We start from the raw sequence: 6000 nt of genomic DNA, 5'->3' as shown, positions 1-6000 counted from the left end.
CGTTTCTGAAATTGCTTTCCTACTTCGTATCATTTATTTAAGTATCCTCTATCATTCTTCAAAGTTTATCGGTATATTTTTTTAACGCCCTGAATGTTACTTGCGCCTTGATTATTCCGATCTTGTATTTTTATGCATTTGAGGGGAAGTTTTCGCAGAACGCAGCATATATCTCTTCTCTCTCTCTCTTTCTGTCTGTCTGTCTGGATTCAATAGCACGCAGATTTCGCGGCAATTAATCGCCGGTCGCCGGAATTGACTTAGTCATGTGTTGACGCGTCGAATCGGTGCTTCAATTTAGCTCGCGTCCATTCGATCCTCTCGGACGAGCCGGCGCAGAACGACGGTCTCTCACTGAGATGATACGAAACCGGCGTCTCTCTCTCTCTCTGGCAAGACTCGTTTATTAGAGTGGAGCAGTCGTTAGCGGCGTTCAAGTTAGCTTTACGGCAGATATTCACCGTGATTACGCAAAATTGCTCACGGGAAACGGAGCGGCTTTAGCTGAGCTCGCGCTTGCACAAGCGCGGATGCTCACCGTCTCTCGGTGTGCAACGGTGATCCAGATTGCAGGAATTACAATGTCCATCTTGTCACACGCCGAATACCGGTCTTTTTTTTTGTTCTTTCTTTAATGACGGAGACCCCCCTTCGACTCATCCGGCGAAGCTCGTAGCTCACCTACACATATGCACACATTAAAATATATTTACAAATACACTCTATGTATATGCAAATATGAAAGTTTTTGTTTTCCTTTTCCGGTGAAAAAAATTTCTCTTTCTCTCTCTCTCTCTCTCTTTCTCTCTCTTTCTCTCAGATACATTTTTGTCTCTTTCATCTCTTTATACTCGATTCTTTGTACCACTGCGTAACTTTATATAACTTAACGACTTTGGCGATCTACTGCGCTTTTACTTTTATCTACTTTCTTTTTTTGCAGTCACACTTTCTGTATTGCCTGACTGCTGCATTGTAACTTTCCTGTCGCTCCTACAAATTCGGCTTTCTGTACAGTCATTAACTAATCTTTTTTTTACCTCTGTATTCTTCGATTCCAGCACTAGCCGTTTAAATGTATACTGTAAACTTAAAAAGTTGCGCCCCAGAATATCAATATGTTCTACTCTATTCTACTTTCTGTCTCTCTCTCTCTCTCTCTGCTGGCCGCAGGAAAAATTGCAAGAAGCCAATTTACGAGAAAACGACGTGAAATCGAATCGACCGGCGATTTTCGTTACGTCAAATCGGCGATTCTGGATGAGCGTCTACTCAACGATTGAGCAACTGCCCGATAGCGTAATAACCGGCGCCCGGTCGCCTATATTTCTACGTAACACTCGGTAAAATGATTGCTCACAGTTTCTCTGGAGCTTACGATCGACACTTTCGATAGCGTAAACGATCCTATATATGCGTATGAGCTACCTTGATCCCCGGTCGAGAAAATTGCGCTGCTTCCGTACGGAAATTGGCGGCGCGACAGCGAGGCGTTCGGTTCGTTTCTCCGAGTCGAGAGATGAATCGAATAAAAGAGAAGGGACACCTGTAAATAAGAAGAGATCGCGCCCGCAACTTCTTTCCGCGGCGTTTCCTCGTTGCTTCGCGGGATCGGTTCCCGCGATCGATTCCGGTTTAGAATCCAGCCACTATGGCTCACATCCGGCCGCAAATGACGACCTTACCCGGCTCGCATTTTATCGGGTCTCACTTTCCTCGATGCGAAAGAGCGACCTTTGCAGAGGTCACCTAGACGAGCACGCTCGAGTTTCACCAGCGCGCGCCGCCGATTCCCTCGGTGTAGTCGGACGATCAATCTGCTACTTCCTTCTTCCAGCGTTGCAGCTGAATTAATGCCGTAAGTGGTGTTTGCGCCGGATAGACATGCCACACACACACACGCACATAGACACATCGTAATCAGTTGAAGAATACGATAATTTACGATGCGTCCTATAAAGGAAAATATGATTTTCGCCCGTCTCTCGATAAGATTCGCGCACGCTCGCGGACGCTACTGGTCTCGCGCGAAATTTATACCGTCTTGCGCAACGGAAACGTAAAGATTTACCGACGCTAACTTCAACAATCATTTATACGTAAAAACAAGTTAGCGTGATTGGATTTCCCATTGCCTGGGGACGGAAAGGTCGGTTATAAAAACCGAAAAATTCATGCCGGAGATTTCGATCATATTCAGTCGATTGCTCTCAGTTTTGTCTACGCCGGACTTTTAACGAAATCTTTTCACGAGCGTTCTCAGTTCTCGCAATAACAAAGATATCGTTTCTCGTCAGTAAATGCAAGTTTTCATTCCTTGTCGCTGATTCTTTACCCGGTACCTCCAGTTGCCCGAATTGAACTTTTTTCTCCATGTACGTGTTATTTGCGTCGGATGAGCTGCACACACACACGAACCGTAATCAGCAGAAAAAAACGATGATTCTCGATATGCCTAGTAAGCGAAATTATCATTTTCTCCGCCTCTCTCTCTCTCTCTCTTTCAATAAGACTCGCGTCCGGACGTTGTTGGTCCCGCGCGAAATGTACACCGTTTCTATCAACGGCAACACAAAGATTCGCCGATGCAGATTTCAATTTCACGCGACTAGTTACGCAACGGAGTTACGTTAGACGTTATTTGCATTCCCGGACGTTTCGTTGTAGGATCTTGAATTGTCGATCATTCATTTCAGGATTTATTCGATAAGAACGGGAATCGCAAATGCAGTTTCGACGTTCAGCAACGACTTGATTTATTCTCAGGACGTCCGTCCGCATTGTTTTGCAACATCGACGTAGCTGCAGAGCCGGTCATTACGCGTGCATAATTTGCCGGTAACGCAAGCGCGGCTTCGCTCGCCATTAAAACAAACGATGTAAATGCAATATCGCCCAATATCATGGAGGAAGAGATCGTCCTAACGGATTTAGATGCGTGACCGGCCGCGTGCGTGCGTGCGTTAGCGCGACGTAAATGTGCGCTGAGATTCCTTCGTGAACGTAAGCACCGAGTAATTAATGATGAGCTTCCTGATTCTGCGTCGCAGGTAATAACGTTCGACAAATAGCGCGGATGAGGCTCCATTCTCACATAGGAATGTCACCCTGAAGCGAGGATTAATCCTTTCACCGCTACCGTCCGCCGCATCCTTCGATGCGTCCTCCGACGTCTTTGTCATACAATTCGCGCGAGTTTTATCGCCCGGCTCAGGAGAGACGGAGAATTACGGGATCTCCGAATTGTTCCCCGATACGAATTCGTCTTCTTCCTTACGCGAAAGTGATTTATCGCTCCCCCCCTCTTTTTCTCTCTCTATTTATCTTGGCAAAATATAGCAAAAGGAGATCAGTGCAGACCGGTTAATATTTCGATAGGAAGACGATTTCCGACGATCTCGCAGCATCCATCGCACGAAGTTCCTCCCAGCAACGAAAACTCTCCCCGACTGTAATAATAAACGTTGGTAAATTGCGAGGATTAAAGGAAAGCCGGGGATATAATAGCGCGAGAAGTTACGTGTGGCGTAAGGAGTTACGGCACACTTCGGGATAAAGTCTAGATTANTTTTTTTTCCCCCCCCCCCCCCCCGTGAAAATCGCCGGCGCAATTTTTTCCCGACTTCGTCATTAGCTCTGCCGTTTCTTCGCCGAAACGCCAATAAAGAGACTCATTACGAGCATACGTGCTCGCCTTCGTGCTCGCATTGCGCAATCCTAGTCCCCGTGAGAAAGCGTATCGCGCTCTCCGCCCGCTTACTCATTTACTTCGCACACGCGTTGCATGATTAATTGCCGCGCGAGATGATACCGCGAGGCGGGAGATACGATATCACGCTTTCGTGTGAAAACGGCAGCGATCGCTAATAACGCACGCTTCTCCCCCTGCTTTGCTAACGAGTCTTTCCCAGCGAAGCGAGCGAGTCGTGGAACAATTATCGTTTCGTAGCCCCGTCGACCGCGAGATTAATTACGAGCCTCATCGATTGTCGTTGCGCACACATCGAAGGAGCGGAGTGCGCGTTCGTGGATTCCTCGACGCACAATTCTATTCACCGTGCGTCGAATATGACGCAGAAAACGTTTATTCGCGTATCCGCACACCGACGGAGAAAACTGCTACGTTCGAGTAAATATTTGCCAAACTACCGGATTTCCTCTCATATCTGGGTAAACTAAATATTACTCGGATGTAACACACTGGGGAAGAAGTGTTGCGCCGGAGTAACACTGATTTAACCCGAGCTACGTAAGTTACTCCTTAGCGAATATTTACTCGAACGTAAAATCTTTCTCTTATATCTATACTCTTTGCGTATCTCGCGCGTCAAGTAGGATTTTTCAAATTAAGAGCGGGATCGATCTTATCGGAAAGCCGGGTTCGCATTCCCAGCTGCATCGGCGATACAGCTCGATCGGGGCTGTATTTCCTCTGAATTCGTCGCGAATCGCGGCGAATATAACAAGTCAATCGTGTCGATAATCGGCGCGGCGATTTAACGGCCGGCCATTCCGCGTTCTTCCGACGAGACGGGTTGTAAACGAACGAATGATGACCTGGGTCGCTCTCACGCGTCTATCTCTCAGCTGTTCACTTCCGCTAGTGAAAGGTGCATGCACTCCAGCCTACGGTAAAATGAGCTTACATGCATCCTCGTGGGGGCGCATCGCGGGTCCCGATGGTGCATTACGGCTCTCGACACGGTGATTATCGTACGAAACGACGGCTCGACACACACACACACACACGCACACACACGTTACTCCGATCGGAATTTTATTCACCGTGAACAACCTCATTCTCATTCCTGAAAATTTCATGCCACGCGGAAACGTCCATTCGTTCCTTTTGCGCCACAATACGCTCGCTCGCGCTTATGCTCGAGGAATACTACTACAATTATTTCGCGACGCTCTCCTCCGAATGTGAAAGCGTGCCTGGAATGAATTCGCCCGGAATTTCTGGGACGAATCTTCCGCGTAACGCCGATTTTACACGATCCGGCCGAGAAATCGGCGGGGAGCCCTGACCTTGATATTAAATTCTAAGGAGGACATAAATCTCGGATACGCGGGACACGCATAGCCGGAGGGGATCTTCGTATCCCACGATCTCGCCGGTTTATGCCACTTCTTTGAGATAGGAAATCGAAAGGCAGCGCCGTATCGTCGTGATGGTATCCCTTATTCGCGGGACTCGTTCGTTGATACAAGTGCCGAATTAATCGGCCGCTTCGAGGCAGAACCACAAGCAATTATCAACGCTCGGGAATCATCGATTGGAGAATTACGAAGGTATTCCCGAGAGTATCTTACTTTCGGGGGCCGCCGGCAAATTCGGCCGATTGATTTGAGAATCTCGCAGTTTCGCACAGACGCGAACGGAATTCAAAGCGCGGACGGTCCTCCGAAAATCGTACGCGCAGCGCGAGCAAAAGGAATGAAATCGGGAAGAAATCGTCGAAGTTTCGTCACGTCTGGACTTTGCGATTCTAACCAGTCGGAATTTCTAAACGCGCGGCGCCGTCTGCCAAGTCGCGCGGCGTAATTCTAAGACGAGCTCGGTGAACTTTTTGCGTCACTTTTGGCCCGCAGCCAATCGATTCGGTATCATATTTGTAAAGCGTCCCGACGAGGTTTTCGCAACGAATCGCGTCCGTCTGAAAAAACGCGCCTTGTTCCCGTTTAATCACGATGGAAAGCGACGTACATTCACGTAGAGCCGGTCGCGCTAGCTTTTCGAGTAAATCGCGATGCCGAAGTTATTTCTTTTATTGAAGGAGATCATCCCGTCATCTCGGTCGATGCGTCCCTCGTGCGATAAGAATACCGTGTGTTCACTTTCGCACGATATGTATATTAATGCAGCACAAATTTTTGAATCAATAGAGAGAAGGTTGCAATTGCATATACATCTATAATTATTTACCAGTATGTGTAATTACTTACTTTATATATAATTATTTACCTTTGCGTGTGATATTGCTTACCAAAGAAGGG

Source organism: Dinoponera quadriceps, unplaced genomic scaffold (genome assembly GCF_001313825.1).
Source record: "Dinoponera quadriceps isolate SergipeBrazil2010 unplaced genomic scaffold, ASM131382v1 scaffold707, whole genome shotgun sequence".
NCBI lineage: Eukaryota > Metazoa > Arthropoda > Insecta > Hymenoptera > Formicidae > Dinoponera > Dinoponera quadriceps.
This window is presented reverse-complemented; position numbering follows the sequence as displayed.